Source organism: Amblyomma mixtum, chromosome 6, assembly GCF_055824585.1.
Source record: "Amblyomma mixtum isolate Tamu chromosome 6, ASM5582458v1, whole genome shotgun sequence".
NCBI lineage: Eukaryota > Metazoa > Arthropoda > Arachnida > Ixodida > Ixodidae > Amblyomma > Amblyomma mixtum.
This window is the reverse complement of record NC_143017.1, coordinates 91,064,034-91,084,175: the sequence shown is the minus strand read 5'-3', so window position 1 is coordinate 91,084,175 and position 20,142 is coordinate 91,064,034. Positions and strand designations below refer to the sequence as shown.

The following is a 20,142-nucleotide window of genomic DNA, read 5'->3' as shown; positions in this document are numbered from 1 at the left end:
ACAGATCTCACAGTAGCGCGTGATGGATTAGCCCACAGAGTGCCGTTTTACATCGCTGTACACGCGATATGAAAAAGAGCAGTAAGTAAACTACTACAAAAAGTGTCTGGTACAGTGGAGTCGCTTCGAGGCGCACATACCCCCCGCGTATACATGCTACCGAAAGGAGCTTTCATTCTCCGCTTTGACCTAGTCACACAATTTGCCATCGACGACCGTCTTTCAAAAAAAAAAAAAAAAATGCACAGGCAATTAATTACACGATGCCATGCGACAAGTATGCTTTAGCAGTATTGGTTGCATATTTCGCGTCTACAATGATCGCCATCCCGTTGTGTCATTGAACTGTATATCACCGTCGCTTTATTGTTCCAATGCCGCGTGGGCTTCTTTAGGGAGGAGGCGACAAGAGGGCGGAATTGTGTGGATGAGTGGCGAGTAGTACGTTCTGTAGGGTGGAGCTGGATGAGCTTGTGTAGGGTTGAGATGAGTTTTGGTTGGTGGTAGGCGGCGGCTTCTGGGTGGCGAAGGACGGTAGAGGGTGGCGCTTCAGAAGGGTGAAGGTGGGTCGTTTGATGGCGGGTGAAGATTCTCGAGGATCAAGATAGGTGGTGGCCACAGGTGGATGGTTAGTGAACGGAGGCCTTTCGTGGGGTGGTGGCGGCATCACACAACGCTACACGGACTTGTCTTACGAAGATAGGGTACTCTGCTGCATACCGATTCATTTTTTTTTTTTACTGATAAATCATGAAATTCGCTTGCCAAAAAAGAATACGTTGATATTTCGATAAATTGCATCTCTTACCAAAAATGAAAGTATCGGAGGATCAGTATCGAAAATACATGTCTAGTGTATCGCATATTTGAACTATGTTTGATAATCAAAAAAAGAAGTGTGCCGCAGATTCTGAGGCTCCTGTGACTCAGACCTTGGGGTTGGTGGCGCTCTCTCAGTTGGCAGAGCATTGAAAAAAGGGAAGAATTACGAAGAGACGATGCCAATGCCGTTGGCGTAGTCAGACGTCTTTCTTCCTACGTTGTTAATTGACAGACAAATGTCGTATATGTTGCGCTTCTGCAGACTCGCGGACAGCAGAGACGAGGAGATGGACCGTAGCGGTGGCCTAGTCGTTTGAGCATCCGCCTCACATGCAGGAGGTGCGAGGTTCGACCCCCAGTGCCGCCGGGTACCCGCCGGTAATACAATGGGTACAAGCTTTCCCCTGCCTGAGGGTGAAATTTTTGGGAAATGGGTCTTTGACTCCACCTTGACTTCAAGAAAAAACCTTGTGCCCTGGCACTCATTGGGCACAGATGCCCTTGCGTCGTAAAAGTTCATCATCATCATCAGAGATGAGGAGACGGGTTCACCATTATGGTAGATACAACACCCCTGCGCACCTATTTCAAGTTGCGACGGTTATCAACAGAAATAGAAGACGTTCACACTCTTGTTCAGAAGCTTAAGAAAATTTGTTGCTTACACTGGAACCATGATAAAGGTTACGCACTTTCCCACACGCAGGCCAATACTCCTTAGCGTCAAATGCATCAGATGGTGCATTTCTTTCGTTTGGAGGCGCAAGCTACAACAAGACTCGAGAGGTGCTAGTGAAATTTTAGTTAATTGGCTACACCCCGAGGATCCTCGAGTCGACGTAGCTATGCTTCGTTCTTATCTGTTGATAAAAATTGGAGATATACTTGACCTCCACTTCAAGGGTATGACGCGATAAGGTCAGCTAGTCCCTTCAGTAGCCTGGGGTCACCTCAGCGCGTATCACTTAGCAGGCACGGACACTGTTCTTATTTTTTAGTTGTTTATTCTATAATTTAAAATTTTATATTTTTATATTTTACAGGGCCTCCCATTAACTAAGTGGAACAAACCATTAAAAATCAATCATTTAATGGAGGCCATATACTACGATGATGAAATTGTATTGCTGTTTCGAAATCTAACACGACTGTAGAAGTTGGAGTGTTCACTCCTCGCCAAGAGTGCTGTAGTTTTGTAAATAACCGCCTGACATGTATTTCGTTGTATACCGACGCCTTTGAAGGCCGTACCGAAAAGGAGTTCTTCAGTGGCCGAGCGGTAGCCCACCCGGCTCACGACTCAAGGGACAGCAGTTCGAGTCCCTGCTCTATCGCGTCTCACTTTAGAGCAATTGTTTTTCTTTCTTCAGAGATTAACGCCACGACCCCGTAGACCAATGAGAAATTCCGTAGTGGCACCATCATTGTTGTAATGTATAGTCGTTGTGGTGTACATACTAACTGCCCGTGCGAGGTCATGTGATTGTGACGTCACGTCCGTTTAGACCAATCCCGATTTTCTCGACACGCCAGCGCCGACTACGGTGGTTTCTCCGCAGAACGGAATGCTTAACGCTCTCCCATTAAAATCCGCCTACGTGAACTAAAACGCGGCTACGGGCTTGTGCGCCGTTAATTTTCATGTAGATCAACGGTTTGAGGAAATGCTGTTAAATACAACTGTGAAGTAAAAAAAAGTCTAAACTACAGAGATTAGCAAGGGGTACTTCGCCTAATAAAAACTTTTAGCCCTTTTATTCACTGTCATTTTCATTCTAGCCTTTAACGAAGAATATTCAACTTCAAACATCTGTCAGACATAGTGCTGGGGAAATAACTGTTCGGCTTTTCCAAGCGCACGGAACCTGCACCTTTTAGCAACGGAAAAGGAAAGCGGCAACAGGTAAATACTGCACGGACAAGTGAAGAGCATCACAGACAATTTCAATTTTATTCGTATGTAGTCAAGCGCTCAGACACAGACTCGCATGAAGAACATTAGCTTTTAAAAAAAGATTTTGCTAAGCTGCTTAAGGACGTGATTACCTCAACGTCTCTGTGTTCTCATTCCAATACTAAAGTTTTAACGAAACCAGCTGCGCCAGCAGTAGGGCTTAAAGAAAGAGCAGAAATTCGTGCAAATGAATTCATTTAAATCCTTTCAAATACAGTGCGCTATATCAACTAAAAATTCTAGAAAACATAGAGAATTTTCTCAGCTTAGGGAATCATATTACCAACTTTGTCAATATTGCCGATTTCAGTGATGTATCGAGGTATGGACGATACGGTGTCGAGTATATGAACGTTATTTCGGTATCGTGTATTGATATGGGAAATACAATTTTTGAGGATGTCGGGTATCGGTATAGAAAATACTTTTTTTAAAGAATCATGCCCAGCCTTGTTATTAACACTATTGACAATGCGGCACGCAGTAGTTGAGAGCTTCGAAATAGTTTCGACCACGTGGGATTCTTTAACGTGCACAAAAGTAATAGCACACTGGCGTTTTTGCATCTCAGCTGCGGCTGCATATGACCGCCCTGCAGAATTCGAACCCGCGACCTCGTCCTATATAGCTACAGAACGCCGTGGTTGTGGAACCACTCCTGCGTATGTTTAAACCTGAAATGCACTAAACTCCCATTCTCTGAGATTTCAGTCCAACATCGTCCCGAAACCGAGGTGAAGTTGACATCAAAACTGAAGTAAAAAAATGCTCATTTCCGTCCGAAGAAGCCATTGATCGCCAAATTAGAACCAGCTAGGGCCTATTTTTCGGGAGGGGCCCAAGGTTACTTCTCATATGAAGGGGGGGGGGGGGGGGGGGGGGGTTGAAGGCCGAGAAGTAGCCCTGATAAAATGCATCAGTGTTAGAAGTTAAAACTGCGGAGGGGGAGGGGAGACCCAACCCTCCCGGGTCCTCTCGAGATCTTCCTTCGGCAGTGAACTGCAAACATTGCTCAATCCTTGTTTGTGACAAAGAGAGCAGCTTGTGGCAACTGCGAAACAAATGAGGAAGATGATGAACCAGTTTACAGTCAGCCTAATCGAATCAAGAGCAACAGTTTGCGCGTACCTGTGCGCATGTGTGAGCAATTGCGGTTGTTCTTTCAGTCTTGAGTACATTTTCGTACACTTTTGTTTTTATTTATTACACATAAGAAGCTTATTGTCTCTGAAATCTTCATTGACGTATTGCCTAAATGCAAATAGCCCCTGTTCCCCTTCGTTCCTTTTTTTTTTCGGGCTAAAGGGGAGGGGGCAGATCAATGTACACACGTGTTTCTTTAGAGAAGCGGTCAAAGTCATTTCCATCACCATTACTTGGGTTATTGTGACTGCATAGACCAAGCAGCAGACTCCATCAAATCTAAAACCGCTAACACGCACACTCGGGCTCGACCAATCATAAATTTCGCTCACCGTCACTTTTGAGCAGGATCATTAAGTGCGTTGGAAAACCATTCCAGAGGTTTCTGAGCGTTGCATGTTTCATATTCGTGTCACATTTCAACCAGTTTTAAATCACGAGCAAAATTTATCTCACCATTTTCTCTTCCTTCTTCGATCTCTAATCAGCGAAATCAGAGAAACGCGCGCGAAGGCAACAATGATTCATTGAGGCAATCAACAAAAAGTCCGTCCTCATACTGCGCGAAACAGCTTCAGCTTCCAGTTACTCTCCTCATTCATTAATACGAAGCCGACTATTTTAATTAGGCAGCTTACAAAAAATTGAAACAATGCAAAATTTTATTTCTTTGGCTTCTTGGTCTTTTCATATATGAGCTCTTTCGTCTTTCGGTAGCTTTTTGTGAGTAAAGATGGGCCGTTAAGTTCAGCAGCAGTTGTTTTCTTGTCCAAACGAGCTTCCGTGAAAACTATTTTAATTTAGGGACAAGAAATGCGCTCTGAAATTATCTCCTGCTAGTTGGAAAGGGGGTCCCGCATGACTGTGTGCACGCTCCACGGGAACCTATGCTCGAAGGCAGAGTGATTTGTATGCGTAATATCCGAGCGGACACCGCCGTGATTGGAAGCCATTAACGCTTATGCAAATTGAGAGGGCGCATTTGAAGGTGATTAGAAGAGAAAAGGAAAGGGGAAAAATAGAAGTGAGGACAGGGACCGGAGCGGAAGTAAAGACCACCGTTATCGTGACTGCACAGAAAGGTGTATAGGCTGATCGAGAAAATTCGAGCCAGAAACAAGGCTTAGTGCACACAGACACCGCGTTTCTCAAATGAATGTAAGCGATTCCCTTCCCTAACAGGCATATTAGTTGCGCAGTGAAACACATGCCACTTTTTTATTTTATGATGTGTACTGAATAGCTTACAGGCGCGGTCTTTTTCGAAATATAACTCCTGAAAACTTAACTTCTTCTCGTTCAGGAACGCATCCGCATTTCGGCCTGCGAATGGCTAGGTCTGTTTAGATTCTCTTTAAAATAAAATGAAATGATCACGCACACGTTTCTAAATGCGTCTTTCACTTTGTCTAACCCAAGACTGGTCACACAACCTCGGAACATTCATTCATTCATTCATTCATTCATTCATTCATTCATTCATTCATTCATTCATTCATTCATTCATTCATTCATTCATTCATTCATTCATTCATTCATTCATTCATTCATTCATTCATTCATTAGGTTGCGGCACGCAATGTATTTCTGTGCATGCCTTATTGACGATTCCGGCTTGCGCGGTTATGCCTGCCAGGATATATAAACACCCGGCCTTTTTTGCATCAGCTTATACGCTCATCTTTGCTCTTACTCATGTCGAGTATCGGCCACCTTGGATTACAAAGGCGCCAGACCATTACGGTCTTTCGGAGACCGTTTCAGCGGTTTGACGCCTAGATCTATTGTGGATATTCTGTTTCCTGTTCTCCTTAAGCTTTCGAAGCTCTGCAGGCCAGTTGATGGGAGCTGCACCCAACACATGGCGCTGAATAGGTTTACATGACGGGATCCAGGGAATGATTAGTTTATCTACCGGCCCGCGAAATTAACGTCGGGGCGCCCTCGATCCCCTGGCCTAATCCACTGTCAGCGGAAGGCATCGTAACATACAAAGACCAATGAGCTGAAGGCAACTTCAAGAACATAAGAGAAAACCACAAATCTTCCCTGAAACGCACCCATCACTCAATAAGGTACAAGCAAACATCATCCGCAAAGTTGACATTAATACTCTTCTCGCCCCACTAATGCCCCCCAACTTCGGATGGCATGATACAGCTCATTGTCCCTAATGACTGAAGATTAGGGCATGCAGAGTAGACCTACTATGCTCGTCTAATGCTGTTAATACCTTACGTTATTTCCCTTAGTCTCCCCCTTCCTTTTGGAAGAGCTTGGTTTCACTCGGACACCGCAGATGAACAACGGGCCATAGTGGGGCACGCACTTTTATTCACTGGGGCTTAGCTAGAGATTTAAAATTTCCGGAAATTTTGAACGTCGGACAAAAACGTGGCAAGATACGTTTGCTTTTCGAAAATATTAGAAATATTTAGAAAACACTCGAAACAAAGAAGGTGCGCACGATTTCCCGCCATTACACCCGCATTTTGACAACAGGAATATATTTACGAATTCTTCCCCCTTGCTTTAAGCATTCCTCGTACTTTGGCTTCCCAAACACTGATGTTTGCTGGTCCACCGAAAAATAGGTCGTCTGATCAGAATTTCTTCTAATTAAGTCGTTACAGGAGCCACTTATAATGAAACTGTGGGAGTATGCTCTCGAAAGCTGACAACACCACGGTGAGGAAGGAAGCTGGCAAGCAAGCAAGCCTGACAGTGTAGTTCGACGAAAACGTCTGTTGAGCGAATAGGAAGAGTTCCAGAAGAAATTTTTTGAGGTGCTGCCGAATACAATATGCTTCAATGCTGCAGCTTTGTTTATAAACGATACCATCTAGAATCCTTCAGCCTTATACGATCGATGGTCGATTCGCGTGGTTAGGCCGAATACGAAGGAAGTGCGCGAGCACTTCGGTTTTCGCTTGGGTTCCGGTCTTCGGGTCTACTGTGCAAGCACAGAAGTTGTTCGGAGAGCAATAATTGATGAATGCCCATACGTGCGGAATTGGTTATTCTCCACTTCATATTCCTAGATCGCTGAGAGTCCTCATACCACTACTCCTGGTGCCGCGGTGCAGCTGTCAAGTGATGCGCCACTGCCATGCGGTGGGGATTGTGAGAGCCAGGTTGCTCTTCCTTGCGACCCATCATTTTTGGGCTGTCACCTCCCACGGTGCGCAGTTTGCCCGGTGAAGAATATATCAATATGTAAGCATATTTTTATAGTCAAGTATCTTTAAGCGATAAAGTAATTGTACTATTAAGTTTTCATTGTTCAAACAATTAAATATAGAAGCATCCTCATCTTTGGTTTCGGTGACTTGGCTTCACACACACACACACACACACACACACACACACACACACACACACACACACACACACACACACACACACACACACACACACACACACACACGCACACGCACACGCACACGCACACGCACACGCACACGCACACGCACACGCACACGCACACGCACACACACACACACACACACACACACACACACACACACACACACGCACACACACACACACACACACACGCACACAACACAACACAACACAACACAGCACAACACAACACACACACACACAACACACACACACAACACAACACAACACAACACACACACACACACAACACACACACACACACACACATGAAAAGCGATGTCTTGGCAGCTGATTAATCAATATCAGATAAAGTCACCATAAATTGAAAAATATAACAGAATTTAATTCACGATGTTTCGGCTGGAGGGCCAGCATTTTTAGAGTGAAAGGCTGGCCCCCTAGCCGAAACGTCGTGATTTAAATCCTGTTGTGTTTTTCAATTTATGGTGATTTTATCTGATATATATATATATATATATGTGTGTGTGTGTGTGTGTGTGTGTGTGTGTGTGTGTGTGTGTGTGTGTGTACGCACCTGAGAGGTTGCCCACAACACGGTCAGGTGGGCAGCTGGCCACAAACCAGACATCAGAGAAACAAACACACACACAACAGCGAAATTCCAGGAATGGACACTATACGTGCTGTCGCGCCAAGAATCCCATCACATTTGTAGTTCATGCTTACTGATCACATGCTACAAGAACAAGGTTCAAGGGGGAGAGGGGCCTGAGCTTTCTTGCGGCTGTGTCGGGGCCAACTGTGTATACTGCAGTGGAAACTGATGATCATTGGTGAGCAGTGTAGTATTTATCTGTGGATATTTCGATGTTAATTGGAGAGCCTGGCAGTGAGGAAGACCTTTTTATAGAGTTACAGGCAATCCGAGCAGCTTAAAAGCTGCATATGAGCGATCGTAAGCGAACATGAACGAAAGTCAAAATACCGGGCTGCTGCGCCCGCACACGTGACTTGCTTTTGTCTTAAAGTAATTAAGTTATTAAGATAATGACGCTGCGACAACCTAAGTCGAAATCGTTCATCACGTGCACAAGTAACTCTCAATAAGCGTCTCCGCACTTAGCAATGTATGGGTCCAGGGGCCCGTTTGACAGAATCGTTCTTTTTAATGTTTCTCGTCTATGGGCTTGGTAGTTAGTGACTATGAATGTTTCCAAAATTGAAAAACTGAAGTAACCTATTGTTTCCAGGGTGAGAAAGAACTTGGTGTTATTATTTTTCCGGAGCTAGCAATTTTTTTTATGCATACATGAGCGGTCGTGAGGAAATAGCAGCGGATTCAAAAACTCAGTTTCACATCATTCATCACGAGCAGGCGCGTTCGCATGCAGAACAGACTCATGCAAAAATTATTATATCGTATTGGCTCCAGCTCGTGTAGAACGGCAAGAAAAATGTACACTGCGGTAATGCAGCAGGACAGTACTTCGCGCCACACTCATTTAAGCCTGTTAAATGAAATGAAAAGTAATCATGATGTAACCACTAAAAGGCGAATTATTTTCCAGCTTATTATACTTTACAGCTTATATTATTAACACCAAAGCCCGCTTTTTCGCGTTTCTTTTTTTACACAGACACTTTCATTGTTAAGGGCCACTATTCTGTGGCCGTTTTTCTTTTCATCTTTACGCGCTTCGGGAAAAAATCTGAAAAAAAAAACAGTTCTTTTCAATACTTCTACGTTTTTTTTTCATCTCTCCCATCGCTACCTTAGCGCTAGCCTGGAACAAAGTTTTTCCTCCTCCTCTTCCGTTTCCTCCTCCTCTTCGTTTTGCTTCGACAGCATAACTGCAAAACAAGGTACACATTTTGCTCTCGTTCATTGAAATGAATCCTGTCGGACAAACGATGCTGTCTGGGCTGAGACCGCCTGTGCCCTTTTTCTTGATTTATTTGCTCATTAGTAGTCTTGCTGTACTGCCACTTTGTGGAAAATGCGTTTGTTAAAAGCACCAAAAATAATTCCATTTCTCACGGGGAACGTCGCCGAGTAATATATATATATATATATATATATATATATATATATATATATATATATATATATATATATATATATATATATATATATATATATATATAAACTTAGTATAGGCCTAATAGAAAACGCGATGCATATAAAGGAGGAGAAAGCTGAGAAGTTTGATAACAAGCCGCCAAAGTAACTCGCTATAAAGTATCAAGGCTCACAAAAGCAAAATTCTCGTAGAGTGCTCCTGAAGCTTAGAGCACAGCTGAAGTAGGTCGAAGAAATAATGTGACTACAGTCGCTAAACCCGTCTGCATTATTCATATTTCGTTTTCCATTTCCACTGAATTGCAAACTCGCAATCCTGAAACCTTGCCTACTTAGTATTTTTTTTGCGACGTTATCTTATTCTTCCAGCGTATTTTCAAGCTTGTATCAGCGCACGCGTCGGGCTGCATAACTTTCCTGATGTGAAACAATGTGAAACAAAGAATCAAGTAACGTAGGTATGCGACATATATAATTAAATATTTCATGCCGCACGATATTCACATTGCACCATTTTTACAAAAGTTTTCAGTATTTCTTTAAATAAGAACCGCACAGGGCTGACCGTATAGGCTGCATTACTCCAGGAAATACAGTATGCAACGGCTAGTTTTATAGCTCGTTCCCCTTTCCTCCAACATTCCACAGCCGCCATTGAAGTAAGCTTACCTTCTGAAGGTGTGCGTCGTAATGTCCTTCATTTACACTAGGTGCTAGTTTTAATGTTGGATGCCTTTACGGGCGAAGACACTGTTAGTTAAGCTACAAAACTTGCCGTAGTATAGTGGAAGGCTGTGGACTTAATCTTGCTGTGGTTGCTCGAACCCACAAAGATTTGAGAGCAAACTGTAGCTTTTGCAACTTCCAGTGTCGCACAATCTAACTCCGTAGTTCTCGTACTTTACCTTCCACCTAGTTATGTGCCTTAGCTGTGGCAGAGGTTCCATGGCAGTTGTTCGGTCTATTACGCTATTCACATCGCCCACATCGCCCACTTTCTGCTTATGTAGAAGGGCAAACCTTTATATAGCGGAAGCCCGCAGCCACCGAAGAAAACATAGGGGAATGTTTCTCAATGTAAGTTGTTGCGCGAGTTGGTTACGGTATTCCATATATCTACAGCGTTACGAACAGGACATTGAAGAAAGGAACACGCAGGTACACGACAGAGCGCGTGTTCTATGCCGCCGCAGAACTCCGAGCCCAAGATTTTTGAATTTCGCGTTTTGTGCTCTGCGGTCTTGGTAGAGCACCGTACGCGAATTTCGGTGGTAGTGGGTTTGGATCCTACCGGCGACATGTGATTTTTTTTTTCTGATTTCTAAATAGTTACCTTTCAGCCATAAAGTAATTACACTATTAACTTCCCCTTTACTAGCACCACCAATAATAAATAAATAAAGAGAAACATTCCCCCATGTTTTGCTTGGGTGCGGTGCTGTTTGATTCCTTCATATGTATGTCTAAAGGAGCGCCCAACCTCCCTGCAATTGTTTGCACAAGGATAGACATACTGTCGTTTTTTTTCCTGGTTAGCATGTGCACGGTAGAAAGGAAGGAAAGAAATAAAATAAGGAAAGTATACACGCAGTACGTTAATGACATGTAGAAAATACGAAGCACATGGCACAGTAAAATGAAAAATAACATGTAACAAGGACAAAAAGGCGGATTTAGATACTGAAGCCATTTGGGAACCCCGCCAGAAAACACGTAGAAAGATACATTTAAACTTTACCCGCTTCCAGTCTTGCTTGCTTGGTTCATGTGTTTGTCCAGGATTCTTGCTCAGTTCTTGAAACCCATTCTGGATGGAATCCCAGCCAAGCCATCTTGTCTGCGTTCGCTCTTTTATAGGAAGTGCGCGACAAGGAAAAAAAATTGCAGCTCAGTTTAAACGCGTCAATTTATGCTGATTGCGTTTGCCGTGAGCTACGCCAATTATTTAAATCTGCATGCAGAATAGCGAGATAGATAGGATTAGTCATTGTCGTGAATGTCGAGATTTAATCGAAGAATAAGAAAATACGCAAAAATAGCGCCCTCCAAAGAAAAAAAAAACAGCTATGTAGTCTCTCCTTCACACAAACTACACTTGTCTCTTGTATCAGTCTCGAATTAAGTTTGAAATGCTCAGGCATATGAAAATACACTTTTACTTTTCCACGCTGAAACTTCATAGTGAACGAATCACGGGTCTTCGAGCTACGATCAATACCTTCTCTCCTACTCTCATCCACTGGCTGCACGCCTCTCTCTGGTCGTCGTGTTCATAAGAAGGGTTCTCGGCAAGGTGTGCCTTCTGGGCTGTACCATTTTTTCTGAATGATGGAAATAAAAGACATTGCATTCAAATTAAACTTTGTAAAGTCCTATCCGCATGTCGTCGCAGAAGAATGAGGGTGGTTTGTATTCTATGTTACGTATTCGACGTACTGTTTCCAACTGACAGTTATTAGTAACGTTCTGGCAAAAAAATTACAGGAATGAGAAAAGGGCTTGACATTATGATACTGACTCCGAACAACATGGCTGATTACGCGCAATTCTCATGACTTAATGTTTCAAAGTATCAAGTGCCATCAAGAAATGCGCGCCCCATGTAGCGGTGTTGCTGACAAATTTCGGAGCGTCGAGGGTGAGTGTGCCACATTACAATGGTAATAAGTTTAACGAAAGAGGCGGCAACTCCTGCAAGTACCGAACGGACTCGAATCTAGGAGTGAGAAGGCTTTAAAGGGACTCCGAGAAGAAATTGAAGTTGGCTTGTATCGACAGAATACCAGCCCCTCACCACGAAAAGAATACTCTTACTGAAAGCAAAGCTTTTTTAAGGTAGAAAGGAGCAAGAACTAAAATACAGGCATCGCCGCCACAGGCAAGCCTCGCAAGTACAAGCGGATTGACGAAATATCCGAATAACCACGGGTCTCTGAGGCTGACAAATCGGTATCAAGGTTACGCGCTTGGATACTAAAGTAAATAAGCTTTCTTATTAAATCGCTAGTGCGTTTTTATGGCACAAAGACGACGGTAAAAAGTTAACGTGAATGTTGGGAGCCATAGAAAACCTATACATGGAGGCGCAATAGGCGGCCAGCTTAGTTTTAGTATGCATTGGTGCTTCGCGCCTATGCGCTTTGAGTGCCCGCGTTGTTTCATTTCTGACGGGCCTCGATTTCCAAGTGCGGAGCTGAAGAGGAACTCAAAGTGCCTCTCTAAGTGGTCCTCGGACGAGGCTCATGCCGCCCCACGCACCTGCGACGGGGAAAAAACCTCTACTAGCTAGCTAATATTGCAATAACTTCCACGTTAGCAAACTCACCGCTTGGCGTGTTCACTTCGTCAACTTACCAAGACGCTGGGCTGTATAGCCAGCTCTATCAGGACTATTATCACAGAATTTAAATATGCACAAACGTACCACTCTCTACTCATCAGTCGTGAGGCTGGCTCGGCGCTGACAGCTGCCGCATCAGTAGCTTTGGCTTGCTGCGGACTCCTTGGCGCTCGGACTATCCGGCCACACCCGTCACCTCAGCCCTCAAAAGCATAGCACGCTGTGTGGGATTGAGGTCAATGAAGTGCAGGTCGCTCTTCTTTGTGAAAACTTCGTTGTAGGATCGGGAACAGAATTCATCGTGACGCTATTGCAAACGCAAAACGAAGCGACGGTAGCGACGGCTGATAGATGCCTTCAACGTCCGGTCGGCGGTAGTTATCATATCGGCTGCTGCCAGGTTGCATCGCTCGGCAGCATCAATCGCGGAGTCGACACTTATGTCAGTTTACATCACTTTTCGGGTGCTTCGTCATCAGAGAGTCCAGAGTTTGAATCAGAGAGATGGGAAGATGTTTTTCAACTTGATATCAAAATCTCTTAGAAAATAACTGTACATTTCACTGCCGGAGACGCGACAACAGAGCCACTAAATGCCAAATTATCTAAAAAAAATGAATAGAGTTGTATTCAGAGTTCCTTTAAACAGAGGCTGATGATAAAAAAATATGTTGGACTCTATCTCTAGATTGATGTGTTCTAATCACAAAGAGACACTGCAACCGAGAACGGTGTCTTTATGAGCCAGGAAAGACCAAGTAGTTCTAGTGGACCTTTATTCGACCATAATTTACAGGCCGAGCATGTCAACCGCCTGGGCGACCAGAAGTCGCTGTTCTTCCTCCTCTTCAGCGCCAAGCCAGTTGAGCCAGGTGGTGATGGATAGAGAAGATAGGGGACCTTGCGATATCTTTGACAAAACCATTGCTTGCGTCATTGAATGCTTTTTTTTCTTGCTGTAGAGCGCAACTCTTCCTAACTATTATCGTAATGTACACAGGGTAGCAGGTGTAACTTTCAGTGATTCGCAGTTTTTACTGGCTGCTGTTTCGCCTCTTTATGAAAATTTATTTATGACAGGTCAGACAGTGACTTACGGAAATATCACGGGGTATAATATTAATGTTTAACACGCTCCATATATGTCCAACATTCTCGGGAAAAAATTTTGGAAATTCGATAATTTTAAGATACTGTTATAGAAATATTCCATTCTTCTGACATGTGCGAAGTCGTGATTTCAAAGTGTTTTCATCGATCGCAACGAACAGTTAAGAGGGCCATAGAAAACCAAAACTTAATAGGAAAAAAAATGCAGGACTGCCATTGGGTGATCTGCGGATATGTTGATTGTTATAGTGAAATCTAAAGTAATATAAAAAAATGTGTTCATAAAAGGTTTCCCACTCAAAAATGCGTTTGTCCAGAATTGTTAGGTATGGTTCAAACACGAACGCATAACGCATAACGCATAATTCAAACAAGAACGGGCTAAGAATAACGAGAAGCAACGCGCCACATATGTTGTTCCAAGCTCATTAACGCTTTCACAGGTGGTTTCAGAGTCGCCGTGCGCGCAGATAGGCGAAGCAGGAGAGCTGTGCTATATACTTTCAATTCTATATGGACGATTCTGCATTTTAAGCAATAGGCACGCAAAGAGGTTAAGGAATTTCGGCAGCGAAATCTTGAAAATCGGTCTCTGAAAGCGACGCATGCGAGAGTCCCACTTTGAAGCTTCTCCTTTCGCATCGTATTTATTCGATCATATTCAGGCTTATAGGTTAATCACTAACATTTCATCCGTACTTTTCTTGATCACGCGTCTTATTCAAGGGGTGTGATCCGGTGGCCCCGTAATTACTGCTCGAAAGGGCTTAATCACCGGAGAAGGTGAATGAGGTAGGCATTGCAGAGGCGGCGCGTTCTGGTAGCTCCACCACAAAGCCCTCGGGGGCAGGAGACAGATTAGGTTGGGCAGAAAAAATAAATAAAGATAAAGTAGCCTGCCCACGCCGCCAGAAGGGGGCAGGAGACACTGAGTGAGGACGAACGCATGCGGAGTTACTGGTGCCCCCCCCCCCCCCCTCTGGAACGGAGGCGGTGGGGTTCGTTTCGCGGACTATATCCGGTGGCAGCCTCGAATTCGTATCCCAAGCGACCGCGCATCAGTGTCGCTTTCGCTCGGAGCAGCGCATTGTGCCTAGCAGCATAAGTTTGCCGATGTGGAGCCTTTCTAAACAGTGTTGGTTCTAATCCTGTGACCTCGCTGCGCTGCTTTTCAAATATAGACAAATGCACTCAAATGCAAAATGGCTTTGTTGTTAAGCAATACAGTTAACTCCGGGTCCACTAAGACCCCGTGGATTGGCAAGTGATGGTAATACCATAACGAAGTGGATTCCACGCTGCGATAAACGCAGCAGGGGCGGCTGGAAATCAGGTGCCTAGATGAAATCAGGAAGTTAGTAGGGATGAAATTAGTAGAGATCAGCCGCTACTGCATGGTGGCTTTCAGTGACCTGGACGTCGATTCAGGATCGGTCGTTGAGATTCTAAAGGTGACTGAGGGCAGCCTCTCACCCAATGTTTACCTTGACAGAAACATGATATGGAAGCTCTTTTGGTAATGAAGTGCATTTGCCTCAAAACATTCATAGCAGTACACACTTACTAGCTGGCAGATTAGTTGTATACTGTCTAAATGGAACCAATGTTTCGCGAACTGTTAGAAAGCGCAGGTGCAGAAAAAAAAACCTTCCCCATTTTTGCCGAGTCGCATAGCCCTCGCGCGTGCCATGTGTGCAACTCTGTCCGTCGTTTTCTAGGACATCGCTGCAACAAGGCAGCTGTGGACAGGCAAAGGCACTGAATTATGGCAGCTTCGCAAAAAAATAATCGAAAAGCAATTAAAGAGATCGCTTCTGAAACGATACGCGCAGTGTTTCTTACGTCGATCGACCCACCATCGCATCGGCGATGAATAGGTCAGTGACCATGTCATCTCGCGATCACATCAGGTGCTTATTTATTTATTTATTTATTTATTCATTTATATATATAATGTCATGGTTTTCAGCTTACGGGAACTTTTGAAGTTCAGCTTCTTTGGACTTAATTTTTAATTGTGAGGCAGCTGCGAAATATTGTAAGATACCGTTATGAACTTAATGACGGGAATGGACTAATATTACAATGCGTAGCAAAATCTTGCTTTTAAAGTAGTCCTGCCCTCGCACCTAGCAGTGAAGAGTGCCTTAAAAAAGCAACGGGGTTCGTTTTGAAGCGAAAAGCTTCACAGGCTCGTCAACACCGCGCTTCTCGTGAGCCGGAGGCCAGATTTGCCACTTCTGCGCATGCGCGAAACCGATCGACGTCACGCACGGCGCAGGTGGCCGCCGTCGGCGCCGCCGCCGCTGAGTCCGTCGCGTGACCTTTCGCTACTGCGCATGTGCGCCGCCGCTTCTCCTCCTCGCCACCGTTTGATCTTTCGCCGCAGCCGTGCGCAGTGTGCATTTGAAAGGATGGGTATATGAGGCGCGCTTGCCCACAGAACAGGAGCAGACAGTCGCCATTGAAGGAGAAGAAGAAGCAACAGTTGGACGGCGCAGAAACACCGATCCAGAAGCGGCAGCTTGGGAGTTGGCTGAAAAGCAGCGAGAGCGTTTCGCACCGAGATATCCAGGCTTAACCTTAGCTAAGCCACAGCCAATTTTTTTGGACAATAAATGTGTGGCAGCTGTAGAATAATCCAAGACACTGTTATGAACATATTGACTGGAATGGTCTAATAATCCAATACGCTGCCAAATCTTGTTCTACTGTTTTTAAAGATAAGATAAGATTGCCAAAAGAACCAATGGCCAGTGTTTTTGAGAATAAATCTCATAAAGCTACAAGCGTCGCCAGGAGGTATCTGCGGGTATACCGACTGTTATGGTACACGTTTACGATATGGAAAAAAAAATGGTTTGGTTTAGTTTATGGGGTTTAACGTCCCAAAACGACTAAGGCTATGAGAGACGCCATAGTGGAGGGCTCCGGAAATTTCGACCACCTGGGGTTCTTTAACGTGCACCGACATCGCACAGTACACGGGCCTCTAGAATTTCTCCTCCAAATAAATTCAGCCGCAGTGGCCGGGATCGAACCCGCGTCTTTCGGGTCAGCAGCCGAGCGCCATAACCACTGAGTCACCGCGGCGGCGGAAAAAAAATTGCGTTCACAAAACAACTTGCCGTTAAAAAATTCTCTTGTCCTCAATTTCTGGATATATGAGTTCTAAATTAACTTTACATGATCCATCTTGGTGGAAAAGTCTTGATTTCACCCCTAGTCGTGTTCCCCTAGCTATGTGCTCGAAAGTGTAAACACACACACCACATGGCATATTAGACATTGCTGCCCGCAAAAATGAAACATTGACGAACGCAAACATGCCGACTCATTTTCGCCAAATGTTTACGGTTAGGAGAGGTCAAGTTTAGTTTCATATATTGCTACGAGGACAGCTCTGTTTTCCTTTCGGCTTCTTCTGGGAAATTCCTTTCGTGCTAAGCTTCTCATCGCGTCCCACCACCTTCTAAGTTGAGAGCATCCGCCGATGCCCTATAGCGATGACTCCGTTATGTTTCCACGGAAGTCGTCACGCTCCGTGCGGAGCGTAAACGTGAAAATTTGTTGCTTGGCGCTTTATTTCTTGTTGGCGTTCCTCGGAATTCGACGAAATCTTTCCTTTAATTTCGTCTCTAGTCACTCAGTCGGTTTAGACGTAGAAGTGCCCTTCACGGCAAAGCAGTATTGAGGGTTCAGAACCTCAGCTGTCCACATGTCTTTTCTAAGCGATCTCTCTACCAACGTTTACTATCTCCTGACATTTCTTTTTATTCGTACTTCTCTCAGTGCATTTTTTGAAGCAGCCGGATATGATTTTTGGAAGCGTACAAAACAACGAAAGCAATTCTAGGCTTAGCTGACCGGCTGAGCGCATCTATCAGTGAAAGATGTTATAGATTTAATTTAATCGTATAGCCCGGCATCTGGCCGTGGAGTCGAGATCGTCAGACGTAAGAGAAGCCGTAGCCATGCTTATGAAAGTTAGCTAAACCTGATCTAGCCACTTGTCCCCTGCCACTCTCTCTAGCTCTGCTCTCTCAGACTTTCTTTTTTAAATTATTTATAAGAAACCACTAAAGGCCCCAACTACGAGAATATTAAGCAGGGGGCCGCAAAAATGCAAACATTTAAATATAACAGGGAACATCTAACATGGCGCACTGAACGATAAACAAATCAAGAAAAGTGCGATAAATTAATAGGCAAGAAGTATCAAAATGTGGCGGAACAATAAAACGCAAAATGAGTTTGTATTTTCAAGAAACACATAAAGGTCCTCACTACGAGAGTATTGCATACACTGCCCTCTCCCTCCATTACCCTACATGTGGAGAGGTGGGCTTCTCTTTGCAAGCCGTCATTGTGGCACGTGGCAGTCATGGAACTGCATTAATTTAAGTTAATATATTTTTAAGATAAATTAAACCGGCTTACTAATTAGGGTCTTGCGGCTAACGCTGTATATTTCACGGCAGAATGCAGGGCTGTATGGCTAAACCAAACCTATAATATCTTTCGCTGTAAGGAGATTTGCGCATGGTATTCACAGCCGCAAAATCAGCATTATTCTGAACTCTCTTTTTTCAGCAACGTTCTTATTGCACATGAATGCGGTTTTTGTGTCTATGTTATTTCGAATCGCGCTGGCGGTCCTCAGTGGCTCGTTAAATACACATGATCACGTACACTTCTACACAGAGTTTTCAGTTAACTGCTTTCATTATGACGCTTGATTCTCAGCTTCCTGAACTTAAAGCATAAAAGCTCGTTTATCGATGGCAGTGTCTAGATCTGATTCTCAGTCGTTTATGTTCGAGCTATCATCTCTGTGGTCATGAAACCTATACGTGGTGTCAACGTACTTTCGTATATAGCATGCACAATGGGGCCAATAAGCCCTTTATAAACCGAATGTAGATTGTAAGGTTATTTTTCAAGTGTGTAGAATATATAGATTAGACCCAAATCTCAGATTTATTCACGGACAAAAAGAGCGTCAACATTTGATATCCATGATAACCGATCAAACGGTTTTCCAAAGTACACGTGGTGACGATTTTGAGGCGAATAAGTTCACTGACCGCGCCTCGTAAAAGGTTCTGAGAGATGAGAGAACTGAGAGCGTGATAAAACGAGATGGTGTGTGTGACTTGGAGCGGTGTATGAATAATGCAATGCGAAGCGCAGAAAGCACCTACAAAAAAGAAAAGGTTGATCGTAACAGTGGCCTCGTCATATGTTGCTAGCACAGTCAAAGCATGCGAATTTCCTTGTGAAATAACGTTTGGGGCCATGTTCTGCCCCTCTGTCGCGAAACACGAATCCGTTTGTCTAATTTCAAGTTTTTTCAGCTAACACCAAACTAAAACAGGAATGATTACAAAATTCTTCTGCAATGAAGTATCATAGTTATCAATAGTTGAGTTCTAAGCGCCTTGAACTAAGCTGTGTCATCTGTTTATACTGGGGTAAGTACTCGAAGCAATAGTTAGGAAGCATATATGAAGACATCAAAACGTCAATAAAGGAAAGAAGAAAAATCTGCTCCATGGACGCAGCCTCGCTCCTTTCATCTGTGCCCGAAAGTGAATATTTTGCAGAAATTATCCACGCCTGCGGAGAAACAGAAGCACTTAAAAATCTTTCGCACAAGCAAGCGGGTTGGTTGCCTCATGACAGCTTAGTTGGCGTCACTGAAAACCAACTGCAGGTGCAGGTGCAGGTGCAGGCGCAGCACCTGCGCTGTGTTTCGTGTACGCTGTGGTGTTCGTTTTTTCGCGCTGCTAAATATGAATCCGTACCAACTCGCTCAGTGTTTCGTTCTCCTTACTCATATATACACAAGTGTGAAGTGATGGATCCGTTACTCAGAACATCGGCAATCCATGACCTCAAGTGTTCAAAGTATACGTACCGAACTAACTCGAATTTATTATGCAACCTTCTTCGTATTTTCTTTTCTGCGAGGGGCATACTCGAAATAGGGAGGTTTCTTGCTGTCTAAGCGCGTTCCCACTCAGTATTAGACTTCATTTTTTTCCTTCCGAAATAAGGTCTCCGAAAGTCGGGTAGTTATTAACTTTGCGTAACTACAGTAAGTGATGTGTCTTGTGACGCGGCCACTGGTGCAAGCAGCCTTTGTTATAACACATAACCCAAGGTTTGGAGTTCACCGTTTAAGAAGTCTGCAATAAAAATTGACCGCATGGTCTGATGCGCCTGTGCTGCCATCGTAGGAGTCGCTCCTGACCCAGTAGATGAGACTGGTTTCAGCTTAGCGGCCCCAAAGACGCTTTCAGTCATGCACATACGAAATTT

General features: G+C 44.2%; 1 protein-coding gene across 1 annotated transcript in view; it reads right to left on the bottom strand.

Moving 5' to 3' along the window:
- The window catches only part of LOC149339648 (acetylcholine receptor subunit alpha-like), a 134,813-nt gene that overhangs the window by 96,556 nt on the left and 18,115 nt on the right, over nt 1–20,142 (bottom strand). The window lies entirely within an intron of this gene.